At 37.7% G+C, this 12,602-nt stretch overlaps 1 protein-coding gene across 1 annotated transcript in view; it reads right to left on the bottom strand.

Moving 5' to 3' along the window:
- LOC129740363 (protein turtle) overlaps positions 1 to 12,602 on the bottom strand; it is a 908,021-nt gene that overhangs the window by 14,968 nt on the left and 880,451 nt on the right. The window lies entirely within an intron of this gene.

The following is a 12,602-nucleotide window of genomic DNA, read 5'->3' as shown; positions in this document are numbered from 1 at the left end:
AATCTACGCTCAAATCACGATCTTACTGTGAAAAAAGAAGAACTTTATACTGAACCAATAAAAATAAGATATGAACAAAATATTAGCATAAAATATGGCTATATGGCACACTTAACTAGGTTTTCTGCAAAATAACTAGTGATGTAAAAAATTTCACCAAAATTTCAGCCTTGACGTATGCTTAACATCCATTTCTTTCATTTTCAATTAAATAATATCAAAATATTGCAAGTGTTAATGAAATATAGTTAAAAACATAAATATGCGCATTTAGCCCGCTAGTTTCGGAAATAGGCTATTTTGACTTCTTTTATTATAAAATTATTTTCACAAAAACTGTAAGAGATTTTAACAGAAAAGGGCACAAAAAGGGCCCTCCCAACGGTTCAGGCGTAAATATTGGTTTTAAGTATACCAGTTTAAGCACAATTTGAAATTTTAGAATCGGCTAAAACACCCACTCCCCACCGGTGTAGGAGCAAATTTAAAACGGAAACACTTTCATTGCAGACACTCAATAATTGAGAAGAAAAAACCCATTTTATTAGAAAAATTGCATAAGTTTTGAGTTTCACGATTAATTGTCTTAAAATTAATTCTTCGAATATTCTTTTTGACAGAACAATGATTTCAACTATTCTACCAGGATTACATTAATTTAAAAGCAAACATGACTACACAACGAGGAAAAAAGCTCAATTGAAACAATTCTTCAATTAATTCAATCAAATTGCTTTGAATCAATGGAATATGGTTTTGTTAAAATGAAATGAAAAAGCAATTTTTTTTTCAAGTTATTGCTGACATTGATAAAGGAAATGAGAAATGTTTATCCCAAAGTCAAAGGAAATTTTCCTTTGATTTGTCGACATTTTTGTTTGACAAAAACTTGTTTCACTTAGTAAATTTATGTATGGATACAGAAAAATATGCTGCTATTGACGAAAACTCCGAGCAATCTATACGAAACTAAAAATCTCTCAATATCTCAAATAAAACAAAAATTATAGAACAAACAATAAACATAAACAATTAAATATTTAATTTACCTCATCGAAAAAGTATTGAAATTTTCTTTTCGTTTTTTTTTTCAAATTTTAGAACGCTGACTGGATTCACTAATTCGTCGAGCCCAAATGAAAAGCTTTTTATTTAATTATATTTAATCGAGAATAATGTGACATCTATTATTTATACTTGGTATTATTTTTTATAACATCTATTCTCAATTTATGTTACGTATAGGCTGGTTGAAGCGAAAAAAACATTCAAATAATATCTCAAAAAGAAACTATTACCACACCCAATGTTACCCAAACATGTGTGAAAGAAATCATTGTTGGCTAAAATTTTCTCACCGTGAACTAAATCGGTCTGTCGTATATTTTGAAATCCTGTTCCAAATTTGCATGAATTTGGAACAAAGGCGTATAACTGTTGGGAATTTTGAAATCGATAACTGTGCTAAAACAGCAATTTACGCCACCGGTGCCAGCCGAAATGTTTTAGCGTGGTCGAAAACCGTGTTTTGCATCTACCGTTGGGACAGCCCTTAGAGCACCTGCAACGGTTCAGGTGTAAATATTGGAATAAGGCAGGGGCGAGCAACCTTTTGGAGCAACGGGCCACTTTTAATTTGAAATTTTTTCGGCGGGCCGCATTACAATAAAATTAAGGTAATAAAAGTTAGCAGAGCTTTACGTAATTTTTTATAACGACATATATTTGACAAAAACAAAACTAGAAAAGGATAATTAAAACGAATTAATAGTATTTTTTTCTAGTTTGGGGCGAATAAACCAGCCGAAATTGAATAGGTTCATCACTCAATCAATCAAAAAGATTTTAACCGTTTTCTGAGTAGATATCTTTTTTGTTTGAAGCGATGCAATGGTATTTTTGTCAACACTTTCATTTAAACGTTCCATGGAGCTTAACCATGACAATTTTTTTCTGTGCCCATTTTCGAAAAGTTTTTTCAAAATTTATTTAAATTTGGTCGTGAAGCCTCAATTATTTTTTCTATAAACTGTGGTTTTTTTTTATTTTGAAGTTCCGAATGAAATCATTGCATTGAGATGTTGAGCAAGGTTTTAAAAGCATGAAGAATTCATAATTTCATAGATTTTGAACCACAACTGTCGAAGTTACAGTTTAAATTTGTGATTCTGGAAAATTATTACAGATTTCATAAATTTTATCAATTCAATTTAGATTCCTCTTTGATAAGCTTTCTATGGTTAAATCTTATAACTTTGGTCCACATGATTACTTATTTTGAAGTGAAATGACTCAATTTAATCAGTTTTGGCATGATTTGCCTGTGAAATTTCTGAAAATTGCATCATTCATAACACAAGACAACAAAATTCACATTTTTCTTAGGTGCAAAGAATCTCAGAACTGATTATGACTTATTCAGAGGCGCAGAATTCAATTCGTTTCTTTCAAGCTCAAGTTTTCGAGATAACTTTTAAAAATAAGTTAAATATTAGCTATTCAATTTGTGTACTTTTTTGACAACAATTTAAAATACTATTGACTCAATGATCAACTTTCCCAAAGACTGCAAGCTATTTCGAATTAAAAAAAAAAAGTTATAGAAGTTTTCTTTTTTTTTATTTTTTTCCCCCAAACCTACAAAAAAGTCCATTTCGACCAAATTAAAAGGAAAAAACTAAACTAAGTTGAATCTTTTATATTTTTTAACCCGGAAGTCAAATCATTTCGCAGACCAAAGTTGTTTAATGAGTCAAAATTTTAAATATCCAACATTAAATAACTTTCTTCATTGATACCAGAAGAAGTTGTAATCTAATTTTTTTAGAATTTCTATCAATTATAAAAATAGGTTTTTTGAATGAGTTGTATCTCTAATTCAAGAATATCTTGGCAATATCTGAGTCCTTGATTTAATTTATTATTATTAAGTTTTATTAACGACACTTTACCATCCTTATGGCATTCGTGTCGAGCCTTGATTTAATGAAAAGTAGTTAATTGGTTGAAAAACAGCTTTTGGTTTTTATGAAGGTTTATTGGTTTATTGGATCGATTGTACCCAAAAGTGATCAATTTAATAATTCCCACCCGCCATATTACCGAAACTAGAAGTAATAGAAGAAATCTGTGAAATGTTCTGAATTCAGGACCAAAATATTACAAAATCAATTATTCAAACATAGGCACCAAAAATGTTGTTTCCCTGTGTAATCGTTACAAGCTTTTTGGATTGAATCACAGAATTTCAGATGTTGTTTTTGTCGAGAAATCAAAATTTCGATAATTCATGTCGATAAGAAATTTATATAATCGTTCACCCAGTCTTCATTATAAAACTCTCTTTATTTCCAGCATTAATCAAGAACAAAAATATTTTACTTCATAATTTTAACTAAGCTTAATCTGAAAAATAATGACTAAACAAACTGAATATAACGTTTTTCAATAAATAATATTGCATGTATGCCTTTAAAAGAACTCAATGAAAAGCTTAAATCCTACAAAAAAGTCAACAATCTGAATGATTATGGGACAAATGCAAACGCAAACAAGTGACGTGCATATCAAGTTATTGGTATATCATTTTTTTGGTGTTGTAGGGACTGCTATTTTATGTCAATTAACAATCTTTCGTAGAAAAACATTGTAAAATAAATTAAATTTGAGATAAGCTTCGCGGGCCGCACAAACATGTCTCGAGGGCCGCGCGTTGCTCATCCCTGGTTTAAGGTATACCAGTTTAAGCACAATTTGAAATTTTGGAATCGGCTAAAACACGCACTCCCCATCGGTGTGATAGCAAATTTTAAACGGATACACTTTTATTGCAGACACTCAATCATTGAGAAGAAAAAACACATTTTATTAGAAAAATTTGTCAAGTTTTGAGTTTCATCATTCTACCAGGATTTCATCAACTTAATTTATTTTTAATGCAGTTTGAACAAAATAGGTAGAAACAAGTAGAAATGGATTGACGATTGAATATCTTTCTTTTTCCAACTGACTTCGACCGATTTCTTCCAGGCCATAACGAAACCCCCTGTTGAGCTGGATTGGTTTTGACCATTTTGACTAGTTTCAACTTGCTTCATTGACAACGACCTGACTAGTTTCGACCAAAACATTGGCTCATTGAACAACTACCAGTTGGCAGAAACCAGTTGAAACATATTTTTATCTATTATTGAACGAAGCTTTAAAAGCCAAAATGCATGTACGCAACGAGAAAAAAAGTTTAATTGAAACAAAAAAAAAACATTTTCTTTTAAAAATTGACTCATTCTGGGGTGCTGTTTCCAAATATAAATTGAGTTTACCAGTTCTTGTTTTCGAGATACCTTTTGAAAATAGGAAAAAAACATTAAATATATTTTTGCTCTTGTTTGGGCAAACTAAACAGACGTTCTACTAAACATGCTCCTTTTATGCATTAAGTAAAATTTTCATGATTATCAGCATTTGTAATGTAGCAGACGGCTTTTTTAGTCGGAAATTGAAAAGAATTTTTTTCTAAGAATCAAGTCAGTGTATTCAATATTTTAATTTTAAATCCGTGAAACTTCGTTCGTGTAGGTTATATTGTTAACAACTTTTGACAAAAATCGGCAATGTGTGTGTGTGTGTGTGTGTGTGTGTGTGTGTGTGTGTGTGTGTGTGTGTGTGTGTGTGTGTGTGTGTGTGTGTGTGTGTGTGTGTGTGTGTGTGTGTGTGTGTGTGTGTGTGTGTGTGTGTGTGTGTGTGTGTGTGCGTGTGTGTGTGTGTGTGTGTGCGTGTGTGTGCGTGTGTGTGTGTGTGTGTGTGTGTGTGTGTGTGTGTGTGTGTGTGTGTGTGTGTGTGTGTGTGTGTGTGTGTGTGTGTGTGTGTGTGTGTGTGTGTGTGTGTGTGTGTGTGTGTGTGTGTGTGTGTGCGTGTGTGTGTGTGTGTGTGTGTGTGTGTGTGTGTGTGCGTGTGTGTGTGTGTGTGTGTGTGTGTGTGTGTGTGTGTGTGTGTGTGTGTGTGTGTGTGTGTGTGTGTGTGTGTGTGTGTGTGTGTGTGTGTGTGTGTTTGTGTGTGTGTGTGTGTGTGTGTGCGTGTGTGTGTGTGTGTGTGTGTGCGTGTGTGTGTGTGTGTGTGTGTGTGCGTGTGTGTGTGTGTGTGTGTGTGTGTGTGTGTGTGTGTGTGTGTGTGTGTATGTGTGTGTGTGTGAGTGTGTGTGTGTGTGTGTGTGTATGTGTGTGTGTGTGTGTGTGTGTGTGTGTGTGTGTGTGTGTGTGTGTGTGTGTGTGTGTGTGTGTGTGTGTGTGTGTGTGTGTGTGTGTGAGTGTGAGTGTGTAGAATGTTGCTCCTATTTTGATTTTGGAGTTCACTCTTCAGTTGTCAAAATGCCGTCCAAGGAAGAAGAGCAGCGTATCAAAATTTTGCTAGCGCATCGCGAAAATCCGAGCTACCCCCACGCAAAGCTAGCAAAATCGCTAAAAGTTGCCAAATCAACCGCTACAAATGTAATTAAAGTGTTTGGGGAACGTTTGTCGTCAGCCAGGAAGTCTGGATCGGAGGGAAATCGAAAACCGGAAGCCGCTGAAACGACAAAGAGAGTTGCCGGTAGTTTCAAGCGAAACCCTAACCTCTCTCTCCGAGATGCCGCAAACAAGCTGGGTGTATCGTCTACAACCGTGCATCGAGTCAAAAAACGAGCCGGACTTACAAGAAGGTAGTGACTCCGAATCGCGATGATAAATAAAATACGACGGCCAAAGTGCGATCCCGGAGGCTGTACACGACGATGCTGACGAAGTTTTACTGCGTGGTAATGGACGACGAAACCTACGTCAAAGCCGACTACAAGCAGCTTCCGGGACAGGAGTTTTATGCGGCAAAAGGTAGGAAAAAGGTAGCAGATATTTTCAAGCACATGAAACTGTCAAAATACGCGAAGAAATATTTGAACTTTTTTGTTGACAAGACTTAATCACCGGTTCCTTTTATATTCATATATATATCATTCAAAGTTGGCATTTCTCCAGACTCCAAACAAAAAGCATTAGATCCTGAATCCTGGCCCAAAGGATTATACTTCCGGGAATTTACGGACTATAATTCCCGACAGTTTCGTGGCCTTCAACAGTGATCAATTTCAACCGCCGCACAGTTGGACATCGGGACGCACCGATCATGTCAGTTCGGAAGTTCTCTTCTCTGGCCACCAACGACCGCTCGATCCTGCCGCAAGTCGTCCCGTTTATCGGTCAGGTGGTTCAGGGGGAGGCTTCCAACTGCCATACAATGGCAAGTATTCTCCTGTTTTATGTTTTTCTCCGAGTCACGCACCTCTGCCTTCCAGCCTCGCATCAAGCGCGTTAATTCAGTTTAACTTCTACCGTTATGACGCCCAATTCAACACGGATGAAAATTTTATGCTACTGCCTGCTGCTAATGACGCTTTTAATACCGAAACCAATCTTGCAAATTTCTACTGGACGTCGGGACGCACCACTCAAGGCAATTCGGAAGCTCTTTTCTCTGACCACCAAAGACCGCCCGTTCCTGCTGCAAGTCGTCCCGTCTGTCGGTCAGGTGGTTCAGGGAGAGGCTTCCAATTGCCGTGCCACGGCAAGTATTTTCCAGTTTTACGCTTTTCTCCGAGTCACGCACCTTTGCCTTCTAGCACCGCATCGTATACGTCGTATGCTGCCCGTAGTTTAGCACAAACTTATCTTGATGTCGACACAACTCCTGTGAATTTCTCTAGGACCTCGGGACGCACCTCTCAAAGCAATTCGGAAGTTCTTTTCTCTGACCACCAACGACTGATCGTTCCTGCTTCAAGTCGTCCCGTGTATCAGTCAGGTGGTTCAGGGGGAGACTTCCAATTGCCATACTGTGGCAAGTATCCGTCTGATTTCAATATTTCACCCAGTCATGCATCTTTAACTTGTAGGCCCGTGTCGGGGGTGTTGGAAAGGATTTCATCTGCCCGTACGAATGAAACAGCTTGGTGTTATTATCAGAACGTCCGAGGCTTACGCACCAAGTCAGAAGACTTTTACCTTGCGACCATCGAGTGCAGCTACGATGTCATTATTCTGACAGAAACTGGCTTGACTGACTCATTCAACTCAGCCCAACTTTTCGGTAATGGTTACTCGGTTTTCCGTTGCGACCGCAGCTCGCGTAACAGTACAAAAAAATGCTTTGGCGGTGTTTTGATTGCCATTAAACAATGCCATCCAAGCAGCTTTGTGACCACGGAATGTGGGATTGACCTGGAACAAGTCTGTGTTGCTGCTTCCATTAATGGAAAAAACATACTCTTCTGTGCTGTTTACGTGCCACCTGACAAAAGTAATTGTGTTCACATTATCGAGTCCCACGTGGCCACTATACGTGAACTGTGTAACCGTGCTACTGCTGATGAGTCAGTTTTGATATGTGGCGATTATAACCAACCTCGTTTGATGTGGACTGAAAGCGAAACAGGTGCTAAACTAATGAATGTTGCCGCCTTAAGCGCCGCCGCCGCATCCTTGATCGATGGAACTGATTCGTTAAATCTGATCCAACTCAACTCTATCAGGAATCATCTCGGACGGACACTTGATTTGTTTTTTGGCCTGAGTGACGAACAAATTGAAATAAGAAATGCCCCTGACATTCTGGTACCTGTAGATTTGCACCACCCGCCTGTCGCATTCGATTTACCAGCTGCTGTGTTGGCAAGTAACTCCTCGCCAAACACTTCGGATCGTAGGAGTAGACCGTTAAATTTTCGGAAGACGGACTTTTCGCTGCTTTTACAGTACTTGAACAGCATTGACTGGGATGCAGTTTTCGGCAACGCATCAGTAGACGTTATGACTGAAACTTTCTGCAATTTGATTGGTTCTTGGTTGAATTCGCATGTTCCCAGATTTAAACGTCCTGTTACACCTGCTTGGAGCACGCCCAGTTTGCGACAACTTCGACGCGAAAAAAATGCATGTTTACGAAGGCTTCGGAAAAATCGAACGGTAGACTCTCAACAACAGTTTAAAGCAGCAAGCACAGCCTACCGCAGACTCAATGCATTACTGTACAAACACCACGTTCTGCGAGTACAATCTGGTTTACGTAAGAACCCTCGAAGTTTCTGGACTTTCGTAAATTCGAAACGAAAATCGAGCTCCCTACCTACCTCAGTCTTTTACAACGATGCTGTTGCTGATTCTCCAGACACGTGTTGCAATTTATTTGCTGAGCATTTTCGGGCGGTCTTCCTGGACACTGCCTCTTCCGAAACTGAGTGCTCTGATGCCACGTTTCACGTCCCGGCGGATTCTATAGATTTCAACACCTTCGAGATAGATCAAAGGCTCATCGAAAATGCCGCAAAGAAACTGAAAAGCTCTTTTGCTCCTGGACCTGATGGAATTCCGGCTGTTATTTACAGTCGATGCATCGAAGCTCTCTCGTTGCCGCTAGCCCAAATCTATAACCGATCATTTCAACAACGTAAATTCCCGGATTATTGGAAAAATTCCTTCATGTTTCCTGTCTTCAAAAATGGCGAACGACGAAATGTGAAACAATATCGAGGCATTACGAGTTTATCGGCAGGATCCAAGCTTTTTGAAATTGTTGTAAGTCAAGCCCTCTTACGCGCTTCCTCACATTATATTGCCGCTGAACAGCATGGGTTTATGCCTGGCAGATCGGTGAGTACCAATCTTTTAGAGTACACTTCGTTTTGTCTTAACCAAATGGAAAGAAAAAAACAGGTCGATGCTATATACACCGATATCAAAGCGGCATTCGATACGATTGATCACGGAATCTTACTCGCTAAGCTAGCTAAGCTCGGTATTCATGACAACATGATCTCTTGGTTGAAATCATTCCTCACTGAGCGGTGTATTAGGATTAAATTTGGTGATAGCATATCATTTCCATTTACTAACCGATCTGGCGTGCCGCAAGGGAGCAATTTGGGACCTTTACTGTTTGTTCTGTTTTTCAACGACATGATCCTTAGCTTGGAAATTGGAACCAAAATAGGATATGCTGATGATCTGAAACTATTCGTTCCAGTTGAATCCACTGTCGATTGTGCACACCTTCAATCTTTACTAGATCACTTTGGTGAATGGTGTAGACTTAATAAGCTATCAGTCAGCGTCTCCAAGTGCTCCGTTATAACATTCCATAGAAAGAAAACGCCAATTTTATATGATTATAACATCGATAACCAGCGCCTTGACAGGGTATTTGAAGTTGACGACCTTGGAGTTATCCTCGATGCTCAGCTTACGTTCGATAGTCAACGAACTTCAGTTATAAGAAAGGCGAATCGTCAGCTTGGCTTCATGTCCAAAGTAGCACGAGAGTTCAGAGACCCATTGTGCTTGAAGTCACTCTACTGCGCACTTGTCCGGTCAGTTACAGAACATGCTGCAATTGTTTGGGCTCCCTATCAGTTATGTTGGATTTTGCGAATCGAGCGTGTACAAAAGCGTTTTGTTAGATTCGCTCTACGACATCTACCCTGGCGTAATCCTGAAAACCTTCCCGCATATTCCGACCGGTGCCAGCTTCTGGGATTAGAAACATTGGAACGCCGCCGAAAAACTCAACAGGCATCATTCATCGCAAAAATACTGAATGGAGAAATTCAGTCGCCAAACCTGCTAGGAATGATCAACTTTAATGCTCCTTCGAGGACTTTACGTCATCACTCTTTGCTATCGAATCGAACCCACCGAACATCTTACGGACATAATGAACCAGTGAGTGCAATGATGCGTACGTTCCAGATTGCTGAGCATCTACATCAATTGGGGGAGCCATCTAGCCGATTCATCAACCGAGTACGCCAGTCTTCATTGTTTCGTGTTATCTAATTGTTTTGTATAGATCCTTAGTGTAGATAATTCATTAAAACAAAATGTTCGATGAATAAAACTTAATAATAATAATAATAATAATATGTTATCACTTATTGATTTTTCTCGGTGAGTAAAACAACTATTTGTTATCTTTACGTAACGTTTCGGGTTACTTCTCTTCACCCATCATCAGACCCATCATTTCGTCGATAAATATTTGGTTTGGCAAGCCGTCTGTACCTGTGGCTTGAAAAGCAGCAACTTCATAGCTTTCGAGACTGTCAACCAAGAAATTTACGTGAAAGAGTGTTTGAATAAATGTCTGCTGCCTTTCCTGAAGACACACGGTTATTCCGTACTGTTTGACCGGATTTGGCATCTTGCCATTACGATAAAAAGGCCATGGAGTGGTACGCCGCCAACAACGTACAGGTGGTTCCCAAGGACAAGAACCCTCCCAACACGCCAGAGCTTCGCCCAATTGAGAAATACTGGGCTATTGTCAAGCGGAACCTAAATAAAACCAAAAAAACTGCTAAGGACGAGCAGCAGTTCAAAGCAAACTGGCTTTCTGCGGCGAAGAAGGTGGGTGTACAAAATCTGATGGTAGGGGTTAGGCGTAAGGCCCGGCAATTCGGATTTGAAAAGCGGAAGCCTAACTGAATATTTTTCCTGAATTTTATGCTAATTAAACTTGAAAAAGAAATTTAATATGATTTTTTAAATAAACGATTTCACCGATTTACACGCGTTTTCCCTTGACCAAATTTTGACCGTATCACCGTATAACGTTTGAACTCGAGAAGCGCTGACTGGACTCACTAATTCGTTTAGACCAAAAGCTATTCATTTAAATATGAAGTCATGAATAGTGTGACATACAATTTTTCATACTTGACACGGTCTTTATTAATATTTCTTCTCAATTTATGTTAGGTATAGACCGGTTTTGGCAGGAAAAAACATTCAAATAATTTCTCAAAATGAAACAATGATTACACATGTGTGAAAATAATCATCATTGGCTTAAATTTTCTCACCTTGCATCCCAAACGTTTAAATCGGTCTGTCGTATATTTTGAAATCCTGTTCCAAATTTGCATGAATTTGGAACAAAGGCGTATAAATGCTGGGAATTTTGAAATCGATAACTGTGCCAAAACAGCAATTTACGTCACCGGTGCCAGACGAACTGTATTAACGTGGTCGAAAACTGTGTTTTTCATATACCGTTGGGGCCGACCTTGGACGCCTTTGTTCCTAATTCATGCAAATTTGGAACAAGAAAAAAAAAATACAACGGACCGATTTTTACGTTTGGGGTTCACGCTGAGAAAATTTTAGCCAATGATGATTATTTTCACACATATTTGGATATCATTGGATGTGATAGTTGTTTCTTTTTGAGATAAATAAATCGGCATCGATTTAAGTAAAGGGCGAATGCGCCAACATCGCTGTTTCGAGAAAGTCGCGTTTAAAGTTTGACAGCTCCCTATGCGCCCAGAAAAAATATTCTTTTGTTGTCAACAACCTTGACTCAGAACTGAGGCAAAACCTCGAAATCTATCCCAAGTCCACAATTCTACTTTACATTTTCAAAAAATTTCTTGCTTGTTGATAGATATTTAAAGCCTGTACTCGAAAAACGATATCATAAGTTATTCACAAAAAAGTTGATGCATGAATTTTGGGTACAATTCTAAGTCTTGAATATGAAATTTTCAATAATATTCGACTCACTAAGGTTGCCTGACTGCCCGAATGCTTTTAATTTATTTGCAGATTCAAAGAAAAAATTTGAATTGAGTGATAACAATTACGTATAATCCGTCCAAACAATTTTTCTTAGCAAATTTTATCCAAATAAACTGACTGATTGAAATCGATGAAACAGCTATTCGAGTTTTTTTTCTTTTTGATTTTAATTGAAGAATTCCTAAATTTTCCTGGATATTGCCCAGATTTTAGGTGGTTTTAAGATAAAATAGCCCGGTTTGAAGAGCATAATTTTAAATGATTTCCCAGGTTCTGGTTCAATTTTTTTCAAATCTTAATTGGTTGTATGTGACCGAATTGTGGAATCTGAATCCAGTTTATTATTCTTGATTTTCAGTTCGGTTCTTCATTGGGACGAAATCCTGATTCGAATCTTTTGGCCATCTGGTTGAAAATTATCGAATCAAAAACACGAGGGGCAAAAAATGGAAGAAATAGAAGGGAACTAAAATCATCGCTTATGTTTTTTCATTAACAGCTCAATAAAGTTTCCGATCAAAGATTAATATTCGTTCGGTCGAATAAATAGTTGAAAAGGTCATTATTTGGTACATTTCTAGTCCAAACATTTTTCATCAGGGTGCTAAAAAAATGTTATCAAAACCATAAAGTAAGAAGAACATATTTCTCGATTTTTCTATGTTTAATAAGTTTGGTAATTTTTTCTAAGTTTTGTTATTTTTTTGATATTGTTATTATTTCTTCCATTTTTATTTAATTCTTCTCGTTATTGTTAGGTCAGGTCAGTGTAATTTGTAATCACCTCTTAATATTTTGGCCTAAACTAGTATCAAGATACAAACTTTAAAGGATAAGTTTAAAATTCCGTTTAGTTACAAAAACAAAGTGTGTAGAAAACACTTCATGAGTTCTTATTCACAGAAGTACAAATTCAAAGAGTGTTTTTCGTTTTGCTGAAATAAAAAGTAATTCTCATATAATATAAAAAATTATTTAATTGGCCCGGTGTCTTTTGGAAAA

Source organism: Uranotaenia lowii, chromosome 1 (genome assembly GCF_029784155.1).
Source record: "Uranotaenia lowii strain MFRU-FL chromosome 1, ASM2978415v1, whole genome shotgun sequence".
In the NCBI taxonomy this organism is placed as follows: Eukaryota; Metazoa; Arthropoda; class Insecta; order Diptera; family Culicidae; genus Uranotaenia; species Uranotaenia lowii.
The sequence above is the reverse complement of the archived record's forward strand: the minus strand, read 5'-3'. Positions and strand labels throughout refer to the sequence as shown.